The following is a 496-nucleotide window of genomic DNA, read 5'->3' as shown; positions in this document are numbered from 1 at the left end:
CCAAATTCTACGTTATTAATCTAAAATGGCTGCTGCTCAGTCTGTCCGTGAAAATGAGTGACATTTAGTACAATTCTTCAAGCTGATTGGGTGACGTGTGGGCTAGTACCCGCCTTCTATAATATGCTTTTAGCCAGTCGCAGCTTTAAGAGCGTTTTTACAGCTAGCACAGTAAGCTGATAAATCAAACTTTTTACAAATCGCATCAGATTTTCCCATCTACAAATGCACAAACTCCTCCTCTTTGCTCCTTTTTTAAACGAGAAATTGTCTCTATTATAGCTAAAACCGAGTCAATTGCGGTATCAACAGGTGAGTCCTCCAGCATAGCTATGTTTGTAATTAGGGTTGTCACGATACTAAACTTTTCAACTCGATACCGATACTAAGGAAATATTCAATACTCGATACTATTTTCGATACCACAAGGATAAAAACAAAGACTCCAAAATTCAACAGAAATATTTTCATTAATAAATAAAATACAATAAATAAA

This window comes from Cyprinodon variegatus, unplaced genomic scaffold (assembly GCF_000732505.1).
Source record: "Cyprinodon variegatus isolate N-32 unplaced genomic scaffold, C_variegatus-1.0 Scaffold42, whole genome shotgun sequence".
Classification (NCBI taxonomy): Eukaryota; Metazoa; Chordata; class Actinopteri; order Cyprinodontiformes; family Cyprinodontidae; genus Cyprinodon; species Cyprinodon variegatus.
This window is presented reverse-complemented; position numbering follows the sequence as displayed.